The following is a 19,429-nucleotide window of genomic DNA, read 5'->3' as shown; positions in this document are numbered from 1 at the left end:
GGACTTTCAAATGAAGAAAGACTGGATAGACTCGCCTTGTACTCGCTAGATTTTAGAAGATTGAGGGGGTATCTTATAGAAACGTATAACATTCTTAAGGGGTTGGACAGGCTAGGTGCAGGAAGATTGTTCCGGATGTTGGGGAAGACCAGAACAAGGGGTCACAGTTTAAGGATAAGGGGAAAATCCTTTAGGACAGAGATGAGAAAAACATTTTTCACACAGAGAGTGGTGAATCTCTGGAATTCTCTGCCACAGAAGGTAGTTGAGGTCAGTTCATTGGCTATATTTAAGAGGGAGTTAGATGTGGCCCTTGTGGCCAAATGGATCAGGGGGTATGGAGAGAAGGGAGGTACAGGATACTGAGTTGGATGATCAGCCATGATCATATTGAATGGTGGTGCAGGCTAGAAGGGCCGAATGGCCTACTCCTGCACGTAATTTCTATGTTTCTATGTTTCCCTCTCCACACCCCTCTCCCTCTCCCACCCATCCCTCTCTCCCCCACCCCCATTCCCCCTGTACCACCACCCCCTTACCCCTACCCCTTTGCTCCCTCTTTCACCACTCCCCCTACCCCTCCCTCCCCACTCTTCGACGTCTATCCCCTTACCCGACGCCTCTCCCTCCCCCACCCCTCTCTCTTCCGCTCCCTACCCCTCTCTCCTCCACCCCTTCCCCTCTGTCCCTCTTCCACCACTCCCCGTCCCTCTTCTACCACTCCCGCTACCCCTCTACCCCTCCCTCCCTCCCCACTCTTCCACTTCTCTCCTACTCTATCCTCCCCCTCTCCTCACCCCTCTCCCATCCCTCTCTTCCCCACCCTCCTTCCCTCTCTACCCCACCCCTTCCCTCTCTCCCCCCACCCCCTTCCCCCTATCCCTCTGTCCCTCTTCCATCACTCCCGCTACACCTCTCCTCCTCCCTCCCCACTCTTTCCCCTCTCTACCCCCACCCCTCTCCCCATTCCTCCCTCCTCCCCTCCCTGCCCATCCCCCCTCCCCCACATCTCTCTCCCCATCTCTCACCCCCTACCCTGCTCTCCTTTCCCTCCCAAATCTATCCCGTTTCCTCCTCCTCCTCTCCCCCCCCCCCCCCCCCCCCCCCCCCCCCCCCCCCCCCCCCCCCCCGCAAACGCCGTTTGGTAAACAGACCCAACGGGTCTGCACTTGGTCTAGTCCCATATAAAATTAGTGATAGTAGAATCTAGTATTTTGAAAAAGTAATTTGGCATATATATTGGGATCGCTTGAAACAAATATATTAATTGTGGTAAGTTAGTCATTTTTATAGCGTTAATTCTACCTATCAATGAGAGCGGGAGCGTTTTCCAAAATGTAATCATATCATTCAGTTTATTTAATAGTGGCATAAAATTGGCACTAAATAATGATTTGTGTCTTCTCGTAATTTGAATACCCAGATACTTGAATTTTTCTGTTGCAATTTTGAAGGGGAATTTTAGTAAGCGTCTCGAATCCTGTGGTCTTAAAGACATAATTTCGCTTTTATTCCAATTTATTCTATATCCTGAAAAAGAGCCGAATTCCTCAATTAATGTTAATAATGTGGGTATACTCGTTTGTGTATTAGTAATATATAAAAGGATATCATCAGCGTATAATGAAATGTTATTCTTTGAGTCCTTTGTGTTATATCCGTGAATATTCGGGTGATTTCTAATCCTTTCGGCCAGCGGTTCTATCATAAGGGCAAATAGCAGAATAAGGCAGAACCTTGCCTATTACCCCTTGATAAGTAAGATTTTGGAGATAGCATATTGTTAGTTAATATTCTTGCCGTAGGTCTATCGTAAAGTAGTTTAACCCATCTAATAAAATTCTCTCCCGTATTAAATTTTTGGAGTACCTTGTATAAATACTGCCATTCTACCTGGTCAAATGCCTTCTCTGCATCAAGCGTAACAACTGAAATATCTTCATTGTCCTCATTGTGAGAGTACATTATATTGAAAAGCTTTCTCAAATTATTAAATGATTGTCTTTTGGGTATAAATCCCGTTGGATCCGTATTTATTAAATTGTTAATATAATTATTTAGTCTTCTAGCTAGAATCTTTGCTAAAATTTTCTGATCCGTATTTAGAAGTGAAATAGCTCTATAAGAACCCAGTTCATCTAAATCTTTATATTTTTTTGGTATAAGCGTTATTGTTGCTTCTGCTAGGGTTTCTGGTAGTTTATTTTCGGTATAAGCCTGCATGTATAAATTGAATAATCTTGGTACAATTAATTCCTGAAACCTTTTATAAAATTCATTACTAAAACCATCTGGTCCTGGGGTCTTCCCATTTTTCAGTGAGTTTATTATTTGTTTTATTTCTTCACTAGTAATCCGTGCTCCTAATTGCTCTTGTTCTAAACTATCCAATTTTGGGAGATTGCAATTATCTAAAAAATTTGTAATTTTACTAACATCTGTATTTATTTTAGATGTATTTAAATTATGATAAAATTGGGCAAACTTCTTATGGCACTCCTTTGGCAGTGTTAGAAACTCACCCTTATCCGATTTAATTTTAGTGATAGTTTTTTCCTTTTCTTGTTGCTTCAGTTGCCATGCTCTTAATTTATGTGGCTTTTCCCCAAATTCGAAGTATGCTTGTTTTGTAATTTGGAATAATCTTATTACTCTTGCCGATAGTATTCTATTGATTTTATATTTCAATAAAGTTATCTTATTATGTTTATCTATGGTTGGGTCAGTTGCATTGTCCAATTCTAGTAATTTTATTTCCTGTTCTATCCGCTGAAGTTCTCTTTTATTTTCCTTATTTTGAAAACTTTGGTAAGAGATTATGACGCCGCGAATGTATGCTTTGAAGGTTTCCCATAATAGCAGTGCAGAAATACCCGGCGTGTCATTTATTTCGAAAAAAAATTTTGTTTGTTCTTTTATATACTCATAGCCCTGCGGGTTATTTAATATGTGTGCGTTGCATCTCCAAAAAGGTTTTATACCCGGCATTCCCTCAATTTTAAGTATAAAAGTCAATGGTGAATGATCAGAAATAATACTATTATGATATGATGGTTTATTCTATACGGGATTAATTTTGTGGTCAATAAGAAATAGTCAATTCGTGAATAAGTGCTATTCTCCAAACATCAGCTATGTTGTTATTTTTTATATGAGTATTTAAAAATTCACAGGTCTTAGTTTTAACAAGACGCTTCCCAGCCTTTATTGATTTATCTAAGTATGGGTCTATAGCACAGTTAAAATCTCCCCCCATTATTATATTTTGATAATTATGCTCTGCGATTAAATCTATTATTTTTTTTTTAAATTGTGGGTTATCAAAATTAGGCGCGTAAATATTTATCATAGTTAATGGTGTATTGTAAATTTCTCCCGTGACTATAACGTATCTTCCCTCTTTATCAGATATGGATTTCTTTAATTTAAAAGGTATACCCTTCCGAATTATAATGGTTGTGCCTCTTGCTTTAGAGGTGAATGAGGAGTAATAGGTTTGACCTATCCAGTTTGCCCTTAATCTGATCTGAGTTTGTTGTTTCAAATGTGTCTCTTGTAGGAAAGCAATATCCATATTTAATGATTTTAATTGTGCCAGAATTTTATCCCTCTTAATTGGCTCGTTCGCACCTCTGATGTTCCAACTACAGAAAGTGGGACCTCCGATATTTATTCGACTATTATCTTGCATTGGCTATTATTACCAGACTGTATGATTCATGTGATGCAGCCATGTACCTCGGAATCCTGATTCCAGAGTTGTCCTTCATAATTTCTGCAGTAGTTTTACATCTCCTGACACTATTAAACATAATCAAGGGAAAGAGAAAAACATAACATAAAGTGTACATAAACATTGTTGTCATACAACACATAATTGTGAATAAACAACAAAAGTGAGTGTAAGTTATCAAAAACGCGATATCTTACAAAAAAAGCCACCAATGGTAGCTAGGATTGTTTTTAAATTGATCTCCGTCGATGAAATTATGCACTGGGTCTTACCCCCCTATTAAAGTGTGACCCAACGTTAGTCGGTTCCCTCTAGTTATAACCAAAATTATCATATCAGATCAATTAATAGCTGAACAGTTTAAAATAGAATAAAAGAGAAGCTAGAAGATTTGGACTAAAACAAAAGTAATTATGGGTTAAATTACCTCGTCAATAATCTAATTCATAATTAGTATTTAAAATATATGTCTTACCTCCCCCATACTTCCTGCTATATAGTTAGTCGTGTTAGTATAGTACATTACGCCTTTAATGTTAGTTGAGTTTATTGCGCGTAAGTAGTTAATTAGTTAGTTATATGTTATATGTGTAAATAATAGGTCATATAGTGTTGGACAGATGCAGCACATCATGGCCATTTCAAAAGGGGACACTCATAGTTCTCAGGGCTGAAGAACTTGGCAACGAGCCTGCGACCTTGAGCTTCCGTCTGTGCTTTCAGTTCAGAAATTTAATTCGGGCTGTGTTATTGGAAAAACCCATCCTTGCCAGATAAGCCTGTCTGGAAAGCGTCTGAACAGTTCTAGTGTCTTAATTGAAACGGAAAACAAGTTCCACAGATAAAATGGCTATTATTCTGTTCTTCCTTGAATTTTGTTTAAAATCTCCTGGGCATATTTGCAAGCAGCGTCCGGGTCCGTGAATGAACGTTGCTTGCCGTTAAACGAAATTAGCATTTTCGCTGGATAGATCACGCCATTACGAACTTCAGAATGTCCATATAAAATACTGCTTGCCCTTTTAAACTCGCGTCTTTTTGCCAGAATTTCCCGAGGATAATCCCTGTTGAATCTTACGATATTATCAGCGAATGTAAGATTTTCTCCATAGGGTATCTTCTTTAATAGATTTCCAAAGTTGAAATGTCTTGGAACTTTACGATAATTTGCCTTGGCGAAGCATTAACATGTTTTTGGAAGCGACCCACTCGACGTGCCACATCTATATTTGGTTTTTCTGGCAGTTTGAAAACATCTTTAAGTAGATTAGTGATGAAATCACGCATTTGAAAGCCGTGTTCCGCACTCTCTTTAACTCCTATTATTCTCAGGTTTTGCCTTCTTGATCTGGCTTCTAAATCTTGACATTTCTCATTCAGTTTAATCGTTAGCTCCCAATTCATATCATGTTGTTTTTTCAAACCTGTTATTTCGTGGCTCATCTGTTCCATTTCACCCTCCATCTCTTCCATCAATTTTTCCGTGTCTGTTAATTGCTTCAGCAGGGAGTCATGTTTATTGTTATAATCTCTCTGCATACTTTCCAATTCCTTCGCAGTCCTCGACTCCAAATCTTTAAACTGCTGGTTTAGGGCTACATAAAGCTATTTTACTTCGCCGCAGCTATTATCAATTTTCTTAGAAAGATTGTCCTCCATAGTGGAGAAGTTGTTCTGAATTGTAGTTCATTTTGGCAAATTGCTTCTGAAGATCTTTAGTAATTTCTTTAATAATATTAGCTCTTACCGTTTCTTCCCAGCTTTTCATTCCTTTCTCCTTGTTATCACTTCTCGCAGCCATATCGCTTGTTGGTTGTTGAGGGTCCAGGTCCTCTTCCAAACTTTCAAAAGTGGGTTCAGGAGTGGTTTCAAGCTCATCCAGTGCTTTTTGGAGCTGGAGACTGATTGTAGTCTTCTTGGGTCCTCTCTGACCTCTTCTCTTTTTCCATCCGATTTGTACCGATAAAATCGTTTTAAATCCCGAATCCACCGGCACCGTTTGATGGAATCAGTACCCTCGACGTTCAGCAATCCCAGTAAGAGTATTTAAATCGATCCTGGCATGGGAGTCGACTTTAAACACGATTTGTCTGGAGGAGAGCTCAGTGCAGCTGTCTTCACTGCTTCATAGCAGCCACCGGAAGTCATGTCCCGACTTCTATACTCAATAATCTGATTGATGAGCCCTGTCATTCCCTGGGGCCCTGTCATGCGTTTACTTCCCTCAATGCAACACCTTGTGCTTATCTGCATTAAACTCCATTCAAAATTCCTCAAGCCTCATCCATCCCAATATAGATAAAACGTTCCCCTCAATATTCTCCAGTAATTTGTCTCCCACAGACGTTAGGTTCATTGGTCGATACTTCCCATGGTTTCCCTTGCACCCATTTTAAATGCAGGCAAAGCATAGTTTATTTATATTATTTCATTTTCAGTTATTTATGGTGAGCAACTTCCTCAATTCCCAGAATCAAGGCCGTTCTGAGCGTTCTGTAAGGAGAGTTGAACATTTAATGCAGAATTGTATCATTCAGCTGTGATAATAGAGAATGTCTGCAAGATAGCAAAGGATAATCCCTGTTTGTTGTGGATGAATCAGTTGGAGAGCTAAGTCCTGAGAGAAACAGATGTTTGGTCAACAATTCAGTAGTTCAATATGCAACTGTACAGTGAAATTCTTTTAGCACACATTACACATTCGGGCTTCGCCATTTTCAACGTCCAAATCGGATCCGCCCGCGAACTCGATGTCCTGGTGCAGTTCCTGTGACCAGACCCATTTGCCACCTGTCCATTCTCTCTACACTAATCCAATTTCTGAGCACTTGGTCTGTCGGCTACTATCCATTTACAGTTCAAATGGACATCCAGGTGCTCCTACAATGTTGTGACAGAGTACCTGCCTCCAACACCACCTCAGACAGTGTGTCCCTGACTGCATCCATGACTGCTGAAAGATTCTTCCTGAAAGATCATCCTCTAAACCTCATGATCCCCGCATTGAATCGATGCTCCATAGTGTCAACCACCTCTACTATGGAGAAAACTGTTTTTTTCCATTGATGCTACTTCTCATAGTTTTCTGTACTTCTATCAAATCATTGCTTGTCCACCCCAGCTTCAAGGAAGACAACTTAAACCACGCCAGTCTCTGCTGATAATTGAAATATTCATTTCTGAGCAATATCCCGATTAATCTCATCTGCATCTTCTCCAATACAAAAGCATCCTTCCCACAGTATGGAGATCAGAATTGCATACACTCCTACAACTTCCGGCTTAATCAACTCCCTATGAATTTATATCAAGTCCTCCCTGCACTTGCATTCTATGCTGCTGCTAATGACAAGAATGCTAAATGTTGTCTCTGTGTGCTGCTGACTGCAGGAGCAGACGAAGACGGATGTTTCTGAGGGGTCTCTAGGCCCTTATGGTCATTCATGGTGAATATCTTGTTTTTATTTATCCCTCCAACATGCGTCAACCTGCAATTTATCAGGATTAAACTTGAAATGTCATCTCTCCGCCTAACATGTTGACTAATCACCCACAAATAATGGTCCCAATCCACTTGCAGCGATAGAAATGCATTGTCAACTGTTCACAAATTTGTCAGATAACAGGAAGGCCAAAATCGGTAATACTTGAAAAAAATTGATCAGATGTAGATTTATCAAAGTAACAAGCAACTAAATTTTATATTAGATATCTGGAGATCACATAGATTCAAGATTCAAGATTCAAGATAGATTTAATTGTCACATGTGCCAGATGGCACAGTGAAATGAATTCCCATACAGCCATACAATAAAAATAAACAGGACTCAACACACTATAGAATTTAACACAAAACATCCACACACTGCATAATCAAAGTTTCCCACTGTGTGGGAAGGCACCAAAGTCAGTCTTCTTCCTCCACTGTTCTCCGTGGTCAGGGCCTCCCCAAGCCCTCCGCAGTTGCAGCTACGGGCGGCCCGATGTCCAGGACCGCTCGCCGGGGTGATACAAGTCCGACGTCGGGGCTGCGGGACGTCCTCAGCGGCGTGGACACCAGAGTCGGCCCCCTCCTACCGGAGTCGGCGGCTTCCAATGTCCGTAGGCCGCGTCGGGTGGAGATTGCTGCTGTAGGCCCTCTGCAAGGCGCCCCAGGACTCCACGATGACGGTCAGCGCCACCCGCGTTGGAAGCTCTCCGCACCAGAGCTCCACGATGTTGGAGCAGCGGCCCAACGCTACGGAGCTCCAAACGGCGACCCAGGTAGGCATCGCCCGCTCCGCGGTGACTCCAGCGCTGCGCCGCCGCTGTAGCAGCCCTGGTCCGGTTCCCGGTCCCCGGCAGGAAAGGCCGCTCCGATCCAGCTGGTAGGCCGCGAGGTGGGGCGAGGACGCGACTCGGAGAAATAGTCGCGTCCCTGCCAGGAATAGACTGGGAGACGGTTTCCCCCTTACCCTTCCCCCCTCCCCCACATAGAAAAGTAAATGTTTCCCCCTAAAACAGACGTTAGACTGACTGAAAATTTTAAAAAAGATAGAAATGACAGACAGGCTGTAGGTAGAGGCTGCTGCCAGTGCAGCGCCCCTAGTGGTGAAAACAAAAATAGCACCAGATTCTAGGGAAGCTTCTTCCACGCTCTTATCGAATTCGTGAACCAACCTCTCAGAAGCTAGGGATGTATTCTGGTTCTCCCAATTTACCTTGTTGCGGCCCTTGCCGCCTCTATATTATGCTGTGTCATATGCCAATAAGGGTAGCAAAACAAAGATACGGCAGGAAGATGTGTCCCACTCTGGACATTCCACTTCCTCTCTCTTCCTATCCAGCAGAAGGTACAAAAGTTTGGAAGTGCGTACCACCAGATTAATTTCCCCTCTGTAGTCAGGCTTCAGGGATCTGGCATAAATGATAAATTGCTGCCTTGGATAGATCAGACAACGTCTTATGGATGACTGTGCAGACACGAAGAGCTGGATGGTCTACTCTTGTTTTTATTTTTGTTAATTGGTAAGCGTATACTTTGTTTGGATGGGATGTTTTCCATATCTCAGTTGCACTGTAATGCTGTTTGTTGCTTCACAGTGCAATGTCTTCCTTCACATTCAATTGTCACCTGATGGTTCTGTTAATATTGTTTATTCCAGAGCTACCGAGTTTGGGAATGACTGTCGACATCATGGCTGAAGGTGGTGACAGGGAAGGTGGTTCAGTGACCTCCACGTCAAAGAAACAAAAAGGTTTGTGAGCCTTCTGTGACATATATATGGTGCCTTGACAGTGCGTGTACACCTGATGCAACAAATGAGGTTAACACAGAAGTGAGAATAGGGAAGGGACTGAGCATAGAGGATTGATATCTACAGGGACAGCAACGTCACAGATGCAGGCATTGTCTGATAAATCAGCACTCTTTTTGGAGACAAATTATTTGAGTTGCTGCAAAAGTTAAGCCAGAATATCAGAGTCCAGAATCAGATTCTGCGCAGAAATAAGTCTTTGACCCATTTGCCACCTGTCAATTTATTTACACTAGTCCCATTTCGGAGCACTTGGTCTGTCGTCTACTATCCATTTACAGTTCGAATGGACATCCAGGTGTTCCTACAATGTTGTGACAGAGTATCTGCCTCCAACACCACCCCAGACAGCGTGTCCCTGACTGCAGCCATCATTGCTGAAAGATTCTTCCTGAAAGACCATCCTCTAAACCTCATGGTCCCTGCATTAAATGAATGCCCCTAGTGTTAACCACCTCTGCTGTGGAGAAAATTATTGATTCCATCGATGCTACTTCTCAGAGTTTTCTGTACCTCAATCAAGTCACTGCCTGTCCACCCCAGCTTCAAGGAGGACGACTTAAATCACTCCAGTCTCTGCTGAAAATTGAAATATTCATTTCCGAACAATATAGAAACATAGAAACATAGAAAATAGGTGCAGGAATAGGCCATTCGGCCCTTCGAGCCTGCACCGCCATTTAATATGATCATGGCTGATCATCCAACTCAGTATCCTGTTCCTGCCTTCTCTCCATACCCCCTGATCCCTTTAGCCACAAGGGCCACATCTAACTCCCTCTTAAATATAGCTAATGAACTGGCCTCAACTACCTTCTGCGGGAGAGAATTCCAGAGATTCACCACTCTCTGTGTGAAAAAAGGTTTCCTCATCTCGGTCCTAAAGGATTTCCCCGTTATCCTTAAACTGTGACCCCTTGTTCTGGACTTCCCCAACATCGGGGACAATCTTCCTGCATCTAGCCTGTCCAAACCCTTAAGAATTTTGTAGGTTTCTATAAGATCCCTCCTCAATCTTCTAAATTCTAGCGAGTACAAATCGAGTCTATCCAGTATTTCTTCATATGAAAGTCCTGACATCCCAGGAATCAGTCTGGTGAACCTTCTCTGTACTCCCTCTATGGCAAGAATGTATTTCCTCAGATTAGGAGACCAAAATTGCACGCAATACTCCAGGTGTGTTCTCACCAAGACCCTGTACAACTGCAGTAGAACCTCCCTGCTCCTATACTCAAATCCTTTCGCTATGAATGCTAACATACCATTCGCCTTCTTCACTGCCTGCTGCACCTGCATGCCTACTTTTAATGACTGGTGTACCATGACATATCCTGATGAATCTCCTCTGCATCTTCACAGTTCAAAGGCATCCTTCCCACATTATGGAGATTAGAATTGCACACACTCCTCCAATTGAAGGCTTCATTAGCTCCCTATAAATTTGTAACAAGGCTTCCCTTCACTTGCATTCTATGCTGCAGCTAATGACAAGTATGCTAAATGTTGTCTTAGTGTGCTGCTGACTTTAGGGTTCTATGGATTTGTATGGGAGTTTATCAGGGGTCTCTAGGCCCTTGTCATTCATGGTGACTATCCTCTTTTTTATTTAACCCTCCAACGTGCGTCAACTTGCACTAATCAGGATTAAATTTGAAATGTGATTTCTTCGCCTATCTCGTAGACTATTCAGCCACAAATACTGGTTCAAATCCAGTTGCGGCGCTAGAAATACATCGTCAACTGATCACAAATCTGTCAGATAACTGAAAGGACAAAATCGGTAATACTGGGAATGAAATTATCAGATGTAGATTTATCAAAGTAACAAGCAACCAAATGTTATATTGGATATATAAAAAGTTTCTTCTATTCTTGGGGGAGAGCAGCCTAAGGCTTTTTGGAGATATGTGAAATCTAGACGGACAGACAACACTGGTGTCCAGATGCTTAAAGTGAACAACTGTCTGATCACTGAGGACCAGGCGAAAGCAGAAGCTCTTGCAAACCAATTTCAACACGTTTTCACCCGGAAGATGTGGAGCCTTCATCATTTCCAGTCCTACCGCCCAACCCGTATGCTGATATTACTGCTATTAAAATGGAGGTTGAAGGTGTCAAGAAGTTATTGCTCACATCAATACCACAAAAGCAATTGGACCAGATCAGATACAGAATCAAGCCCTCAAGATCGCAGCCGAAGAAATGGCTCCAATTTTGTAGTTCATTTTCCAACAATCACTTGACTCAGGTGATGTTCAGCTGGATTGGAGGAAGGCTAACATCACTCCTCTCTTTAAGAAGGGTTCACCCACCAACCCAGCGAATTATCGTCCTTTTCATTAACAAGTACTTGCTGCAAATTGCTGGAGCATTTAATTGATAGTAATCTGATTCGACACGTGAGCAAACATAACATTCTTGCTGACCACCAACATGCATTTAGGAGGTATAGGTCATGCGAGTCTCAGCTTATCCTGACGCCAAATGACCTGGCCAAGCATCTTGATAGTAACGTCATCACGGATTTAGTTGCGCTGGACTTTTCTAAAGCATTTGATATCATCCCACACCAGAGACTGCTTCGGAAGCTTGACTTCTATGGTATACGTTCCAACACGAAACAATGGATTTCCAGTTTCCTGACAAAACGTCTTCAGCGTGTGTGCGTGTGTGTGAACGGAAAGAGCTCCAATAGGCATCCAGTGTTGAGTGGTACACCTCAGGGCACAGTTCTTTGCCCACACCTATTTTTGCTTAACATAAATGACATCCATGAAAAAATCGCAAGTACGACCAGACTATTCGCTGATGATTGTTTGCTGTACCGTCCAATTAAGTCAGCTGATGATGAAGATGCTCTCCAAAAGGACCTCGATACTATGGTTGAGTGGTCACAACAATGGGGCATGCAGTTCAACCCTTCCAAATGTGAAACCATGCGTGTCACCAGAAAGAGGAATCCAGGCGAAACATCTTACAATATACTTGCTGCCACCCTTGAAGAATCCAAACAAACCAAGTATCTTGGCATCAAATTGCAGAATGATCTGCGTTGGAATGGTCAGACTCATCATGCAACGGTGAAAGCAACAGGTGTCCTAAACTTTCAGAGCCGCAACTTTCATCATTTTTCAACGATAAGGGGGACATCTTTTAGGACCGAGATGAGGAAAACTTTTTTCACACAGAGAGTGGTGAATCTCTGAAATTCTCTGCCGCAGAAGGTAGTTGAGGCCAGTTCATTGGTTATATTTAAGAGGGAGTTAGATGTGGCCCTTGTGGCTAAAGGGATCAGGGGGTATGGAGAGAAGGCAGGTACAGGATACTGAGTTGTATGATCAGCCATGATCATATTGAATGGCGGTGCAGGCTCGAAGGGCCGAATGACCTACTCCTGCACCTATTTTCTATGTTTCTATGTTTCTATGTTTCAACTTCTGTCAAGGAGAAGCTATACTTCACCCTCGTTAGACCTCGTTTGGACTACGCAGTTGCAGCATGGGACCCATACACAAATAAAAACATTTCTTCCATCGAACGTGTCCAAAGACAGGCAGCTCGATTTGTTGCTAACACGTATGAGAGAGAGAGAAGCGTGTGTCACCAAACTTCTGAACTCTCTGGAGTGGAACCCTCTCCAAGACAGACGTGAAGCTCACCGTTTGACCTGTTTTTACAAAATGTTGAATGGTCAGCTCGACATAGATTACAAGACCTATACCAAACCCAAACCAATTAGGAGCAGACGAGGGCATTCGATTCAATTTGTGATCCCAGCTACAAAGACAGATGTGTACAGCAATTCGTTCTACCCCCGCACAATTAAAGCATGGAATAATCTCCACCCTACTATAGTTACCCAACCAGATGCAACTAAATTTAAAGTAGCTCTTTCTTCCCGATAAAACTTTCTGGCTTAAGCCCTCCCTTCACCACCTCTAGTTTAAATTCCATTTGGAAATTTTTGGAGGACCAGGAAACCAAGAAGAAGAAGAAGATATCTGGAGATCACATAGCACCAGATTCCAGGGCAGCTTCATCCACGCTCTTATCGAATTCGTGAACAAACCTCTCAGAAGCTAGGGATGTATTCTTGTTCTCCCAATTTACCTTTTTGCGGCCTTTGCCGCCTCTATATTACATGCCGAAGAGTGTAGTAATACAAAGATATGGCAGATAGATGTGTCCTACTCTGGCCAGTCCACCTCTTCTCTCTTCCGATCCAGCAGAAGGTACAAATGTTCAGAAGTGCGCACCACCAGATTCTGTTATCTTCCCCTCTGTTGTCAGGCTTCAGGGATCTGGCACAAGTTATGAATTGCTGCCTTGGATAGATCAGACAAAGTCTTATGTATGACAGTGCAGACATAAAAAGCTAGGTGGTCTACTCTTGCTTTTATTTTTTGTTAATTTTTAGAGATATACCTTGTTTAGATGGGATGGTTTCCATATCTCTGTTGTTTGTTGGTTCACAAGGAATTGTCTGAAAACAGCACTCTTTTCGGAAACAAATTATTTGAGTTGCCGCCAAAGTTGTCAAAATATCACAATCCAGAATCAGATTCTGCACAGAAATGAGCCTTTGACCCGTCTGCCACCTGCCATCAGTAGATGTACTCTCAGCCATGATTTGTGATCCCTGCCTAGCTAGCCTGAAACAAAACATGTGATTGGCCAATTGGCGTTCGACTCAATGTTAAACGTGCGTTGATTGGACAAAAGCTACTCGAAAAATCTCAGATTGCCCACTATGGTAGTGTCGTCTGCCAATTTGAAATTTCAATTCGATTTTTACATGGCTGCACAGTCATGGGCGTACAGGGAGTAAAGAATGGGGTGAGAACGCATTCTTGCGGAGCCCCTGTGTTGAGCATTAGTGTGGAGGATGATTTGTCCCTATTCTCGCAGATTAGGATCTGTTGGTCAGGAAGTCTATGATCCAGTTGCAGAGGTATGTGCCGATACCAAATCCCACGAGTTTGGTGATAAGATTGGATGGTATAGCGGTATTAAACGCAGAGTTGGAGTCTATGAATAGGAGTCTTGACGTCATATCCAGGCATTCTAGGGGTGTGCCATGGTCCGTGGACCTGTTGTGGCGGTAGGCAAACAGCAGTGGGCCAAGGTCATTCGATAGCTTTTAATGCGTTTCACAACTAGCCTCTCAAACATTTCACAATGATGGATTGCAATGCCACTGGACGGTAGTCCTTTAAGCGTGAGGTCTTGATTTTTTTCAGCACTGGGATGATGGTGTTCTTGAAGCAGGTGGGTACCTCAGAACAGACTAGGGAAAGATGAAAGATGTCCGTAAATACTCCCGCTATCTGGTCCGCGCAGCTACTCAGGACATGGCCAGTTACTGTTCGTTGGTTTACACTCAGAAAGGCCAATCTAACATCTGCTCCAGTCTACAGGGTAGAGGCACGCTGCTCGAAGCGAGAATGGAAAGCATTCAGTTCATCGTGCAGGGCCGCACTATCACCAATGATGTTGCCTGGCCTTGCTATGCAGCCAATTATCTTATTCAGATCGTGCCACATTCTCCGTGTGTCCAAGTGATTATACTGTGACTCAAGTTTGTCTCGATATTGTCTTTTGGCATCCTTGATGGTTTTGCGGAGATAGCGGGCCCCCTTCTACAGCTCGGAACCATTTGACTTGCATGCAGCAGACATGACATTAGCCTGTGGATGTACCTCGCGGTACCTCCATGATTTCCGGTTGGGGAATATTCAGTTTGACTTTGCCCGCACACAGTCATCCGCGCACCTGCTGATGAAGTCAGTCACGGCAGTGGCGTTACCTTTCATGTTAGCTGCGGAATCGCTGAATCTGGACAATTCCACTGACTCAAGGCAGTCGCATAAGATGTTACCCATGTCCGTTGAGCATCATTTCACAACTCTCTGTACCGGATCTTCCTGCTTCATTTATTGTTTGCAGACAGGGAGCACAAGCACAACTAGGTGATCAGATTCCTAGAAAGAAATGGCTGAGGAACGGAGTGTTAGGGATTTTGTATTGATGTATAGCAGTGGTCGAGGGTGTTCTGGCCCCTGGTGAAACAAAAGACACGCTGGTATGGCATGCAGGGTCTGATTGTGGTCGAAGCCCGTGTTCCCAGCAAGCGTCGACAACTCCAGGAAACTATAATCATCGTGGTGATGGTGGATCAATATAGAGAGAGCAGGTGAACGATAACAACATTCACCGTGGTGGTGGTGGATCAATATAGAGAGAGCAGGTGAACGATAACAATAGTTATAAACAAATAATGTTATACTCCATCTACATTATTCACAATTAGAAAGTTCATTGGATATGTTATGGTGTTGTCTTTTATAGTGAACAAACTGAAACCAAATTGAGTGGGCAATAACTTTCCACCAGCAGATCATTTTTATGAAGAGGCCGACACAGAATAACACATATTACCATATTCACCTCCTCAGAGGGAAACATTGTGGGTATACTGAATCAACGGATAGAAAATAAAATAACAGATACGCCAAGTACAATTTTGCTTTCATGCTGATCTGAATCTTTAACATGACATTAAAAAAATCAGAGAAAAATTGATTTTGTCTAAGAACTCTAAGAGTTAACCAGAGTCTTATATCCAGTAGATTATAGTCACGACACTGCTGCACAATGTTTAGTAGCTGCAAGAATCCACGAGAGACATTGGAATTGGATTTCATTTCTTGATGCTAGGATTAGCGCAGCTACAATCCTAACATGTGCAGTCAATATTTCAGGCTTTATGATGAAAGTAACTGGCATTGTGCAAGAGGAAAGAGTATTTTAAAATATTTAGCGTTCACCGGAGAGCCTTCGCGCACCTCTGCGACGACCTTGTTCGTGGGGGTCGGTATCCTCTTAGAGATCTCCCGAGAGTCTCCCTGGAGGTTATTATCCGGTAAATAATAGATTATTTGGTGAACAATGCATCATCAGCCTGAGGCGGTATATCACAACTGGCCACAGCTCATGGCATATCTTATGAAGCAGAGAGGGAAAGGTTGAAGGGAACGTAAGCACTATAACCAAGCAATGTGAGGAAACGGGGCAATCTGTCCCAACAATCAAAATCACCGGCATTATGTGAGCTGGTCACCGGTCATTATGGGCCGAAGGGCGTATAACTGCTCTGTTCTGTTGTTCCATGTTCCATATTATCTGAAAACAACCAGGTTATATGCTCACGTGGCTTGCCGAAATTTGGCTGCTGAGGATTGCCTAGTATTTGTTATGGTGAACATTAAGGGGACAATCTTCTTCTGATGGATGGGCTAAGGACATGATAGTGGCAGTGCTCAGCTCAGGCCTGCACCGGCTGGGCCTGGGTGGTAGCAGTGAATTTATTACACAGATCAGCCATCACGTTAATCACATTAAAATAAACCACGTGAATGTGGAATATTAACACCCTACTCCGAAGAATAAGCTGTGACAGTCATTTTTACAATTCAGTAATTATATGAATAGTTGTATCATGGACAGGGTTTAGCCTGCACTGCGAGAACAGAGTTCCATTCTTCAGTTGAGCGCCTCCTGTTGCCGGAGGATGGGAGGGACAAAGTCGCCGGATTAACTAAGTATTTCTCAGCATGAACATGGGCATGAGCATGAGCACTAAGTATGAATCCAAGTGGGGTCTCGATGTGAAACGTCACCTATTCATGTTCTCCAAAATACTGCCTGGCCTGTTGAGTTTCCCTCGCAATTTGTGTACCTTTCTGTATTAAACAGCATCAGCATTTATTTGTTTCTACATTTCAATCTTCCCTCCATCTTATGAAAGCGTCAGCGTGTCCAGAACACGGGAGAGATAAACCAGCGGGCGTAACCTTCTCAACTCCATAAATGGTCCACGGTACTCACCAAAGTGCTGCCAGTGCCCAGAGGACCGGATGGTTGCAGCCGCAGCAGTATCCGTTTAACATTTCCAATTGGACATATGGTGGCCGATTAGGAAAAGGGGAGATGCAACGAGACCAGGGTGTCATGGTACACCAGTCATTGAAAGTAGGCATGCAGGTGCAGCAGGCAGTGAAGAAAGCGAATGGTATGTTAGCATTCATAGCAAAAGGATTTGAGTATAGGAGCAGGGAGGTTCTACTGCAGTTGTACAGGGTCTTGGTGAGACCACACCTGGAGTATTGCGTACAGGCTTGGTCTCCTAATCTGAGGAAAGACATTCTTGCCATAGAGGGAGTACAGAGAAGGTTCACCAGACTGATTCCTGGGATGTCAGGACTTTCATATGAAGAAAGACTGGATAGACTCGGCTTGTACTCGCTAGAATTTAGAAGATTGAGGGGGGAATCTTATAGAAACTTACAAAATTCTTAAGCGGTTGGACAGGCTAGATGCAGGAAGATTGTTCCCGATGTTGGGGAAGTCCAGAACAAGGGGTCACAGTCTAAGGATAATGGGGAAATCTTTTAGGACCAAGATGAGAAAAACATTTTTCACACAGAGAGTGGTGAATCTCTGGAATTCTCTGCCACAGAAGGTAGTTGAGGCCAGTTCATTGGTTATATTTAAGAGGGAGTTAGATGTGGCCCTTGTGGCTAAAGCGATCAGGGGGTATGGAGAGAAGGCAGGTACAGGATGTAGATCAGTGCATGCTCCTTTAACATAGTGACCTCACCACTACTAACCACTCCCGATTATCTTCAGTATAACTGTAGGCTCCCCACGTCTCTCTCGCTCTCTAGCTCCAGTGACAGACCACGGACAGCTAGGGCACGGTGTGTGTTTTATACCAGTGTCTATAATAAAACATGTAGTGAAGACCACGCGTGTTTGGAAGACATTACATGGTGTCAAGAAGTCGTACTTCGCTCTTCCTGTCTATCGGGGTTTTTTTTTCCTTTCCCCCAGTTCCAATTTCCCTGTTATTTGCCATGGCTAACTCGTGTCGTAAACCTGACGTGCTCGTGTTTGACTCAAACATCGTGCACCGTTGGGCGGTCTTCAGACGCGATTTCCAGCATTACATCGCGATCGCCCATGCCAATGCCACCCCGGAGGTGCGGGCACATCTGCTACTTAACCTGGCTGGCCCGGAGGCCATGGAACGTTCGGAATCGTTCGAGTACGGCGTTGGTGAGGATGCTGAGGACCCGGTATGTCTTTTGGCTAAATTCGCCGCGCTCTGTGACATTCCTACTAATTGCATCATTGAGCGGTTTAAGTTCTTCACCAGACGCCAAAACCCCGGGGAGCATATCGACTCTTTCATTGCCTCGTTGCGTCACCTGGCTCGGCGTTGCCGCCTTGACACGGTGACCCCCGACCAGATGATCAGGGATGTCCTGGTTCACGGTCTACAGGACGAGAAGCTACGGGCTGAGCTCTTAAGGAAGCCCGACCTGACTTTAAACGAGGCTTTGCATTCCTCTCGCATGGCTGCTGCTGTTGCCTCTGTATGGCGCCACAACAAAATGGCGGCGCACACAGTTGCAGCGGCTCGATGTCCTCCCGGTCAGTGCTTCGTGTTTTTTGTGTATGTGTGCGTGTTGTTTTGTGCCCTGTGTACTTACTGTCGGGCGAACAACGTCTACGGCCGGCAGGATCTTCTTAGGATTGGAGCCGGTCGCGAACGGGGGGTTACCGCCGAGTTTGTCCGCTCATACAAGATCCCGGCGGACATAGCGAGGAGCCCCGACACTCCGTGGATCACCATCCCCGCGGGGAGGAGGCGAAGGCGGCGCAGAGAGAGAAGTCAAAAGCGAGGCGGCAGGGCCAGCGCTCTGGTCAGGCTACGGAGGCAGCCACTGAAACCACCGCTTCCCAGCCTGTTTCTCACCAACGCCAGATCCCTCGCTAACAAGATGAACGAACTGAGGCTGCAGACTGCAGCTAACAACGCCGTGAAGGACAGCTGTATCCTGTTGATCACGGAGACCTGGCTTCATTCTTTCATTCCGGACTCTGCTATCGAGCTAGCAGGCTACACAGCACAGCGTCATGGCAGGACAAGAGACTCCGGTAAGAGCAGAGGTGGAGGGCTCTGTGTGTACGTGAACAACACCTGGTGTACAAACACAGTGATTGTGGACAGTCACTGCTCCCCGAACCTGGAGTATGTGACTGTTAAATGCAGGCCCATTTATCTCCCTAGAGAGTTTACTGTTGTCATGATAACTGCTGTGTACATACCACCGGATGCTAATGCTAACTCGGCTATCGGATATTAGTATGGTAGCACTAGCAGTCAACAGAGCATATATCCTGACGGTGTTCACATCATAGCAGGGGACTTTAACCACGCGGACTTGAAGAAAATGCTCCCCAAATTCTACCAGCATGTTAAATGTGCGACAAGAGGAGCTAACACACTGGACAAGGTCTACTCCAACATCAAGCTGGGCTACAGGGCTAGACC

This window comes from Amblyraja radiata, chromosome 40 (genome assembly GCF_010909765.2).
Source record: "Amblyraja radiata isolate CabotCenter1 chromosome 40, sAmbRad1.1.pri, whole genome shotgun sequence".
In the NCBI taxonomy this organism is placed as follows: Eukaryota; Metazoa; Chordata; class Chondrichthyes; order Rajiformes; family Rajidae; genus Amblyraja; species Amblyraja radiata.
This window is presented reverse-complemented; position numbering follows the sequence as displayed.